The sequence below is a fragment of the Osmerus eperlanus genome, unplaced genomic scaffold (genome assembly GCF_963692335.1).
Source record: "Osmerus eperlanus unplaced genomic scaffold, fOsmEpe2.1 SCAFFOLD_360, whole genome shotgun sequence".
Lineage (NCBI taxonomy): Eukaryota > Metazoa > Chordata > Actinopteri > Osmeriformes > Osmeridae > Osmerus > Osmerus eperlanus.
Window position 1 is genome coordinate 27,501 of NW_026911361.1, and position 1,129 is coordinate 28,629.

The following is a 1,129-nucleotide window of genomic DNA, read 5'->3' on the forward strand; positions in this document are numbered from 1 at the left end:
CAACGCAGGAATGTTTCGGATGAGGAAGCGAGAAAGGGAAGAACGTTACGGCTTGACGGTTGCTTTGCCCTCTTTTAACCTCTCACACACAATCCGCCCCAAATGTTCAGACGAATGTGCACCGGTTCCACTTTCGGAGAGTTGCCAACACGACTTGTTTCTTTCTTCTGTGGTTAAGAGCCCCCCGCAGCTCTGTCGCTAGTCAGGTATACTGTCGTCTCTCTCCGCTCTCTCCCTCTCTCCCTCTCTCCGTGGCTAGGCCCACTGTAGGGAGAAGGGACATGAAAGGCTAGCCATACCACTCCTCTTCATTGTAGCAGAAATAAAAAGCCATTAAGGGGGGGGGGGAGGTTAGGGCCTAGGGGGGGATGTGTCTCGCCCAACCCCCACCCCCCTTTCCTTTTGATTTGAGGAGAGGAACAGGAAGACAGGAGAGGGATAGGACTTAGTTACCACTGTTTCTCAACACCGTAGCGGCCCTCGGCTGGCCAAAATCTTGGCGTCAATGTCGCTGTGAACAAAGTCAGGTAAGGAGGGCATTCAGCTACTGTTGCGTGTTTGATCATTGCTTTCCGCTTTCTGTCTCTTTGAGGTTTGCTACCGTTGGTGTCAGACTGTTCGGTATCTGTTTCGGTGGTGGACTGTGTCAAAGTGTGTCTAGATCCGGCACAGGATGGTTAACTTGTTCACTTGTAATATATTAACGTGTTAAGGTCAGTGTGGTGTTCAGAAACTTAGCACCCAAAGAAGGACATTTATTCGATAAAAGAAGAAGAGATAGAAGAAGACACGCTGTGATATAGCTCATGACCTACCATGAAAACCATTGTCTGGTTCACGTTTCTAGTCTGAACATTGATTTGGTTCATCACTGAAAGGGAACATTGTTGCCCAGAAAGGACGTTGTGATCGGGGAGCTTATGAAACCTCTCTGACCGTTGGTGTTCTGCAATTCTGCCTGCTGTTAGGACAGAGCCATGTCACCCTTCCTCCTTAACGTCTGTGGTGTTTCTCAGGGCTGTCATATCCTAGAGGTGTCACTCTGTCCTGTCAGGTTCTGAGGTCCTCTGTGGTCCTACTCTGTAATACTCTATGGACACTGCTAAGTCACTATAAATACGAAACGTCA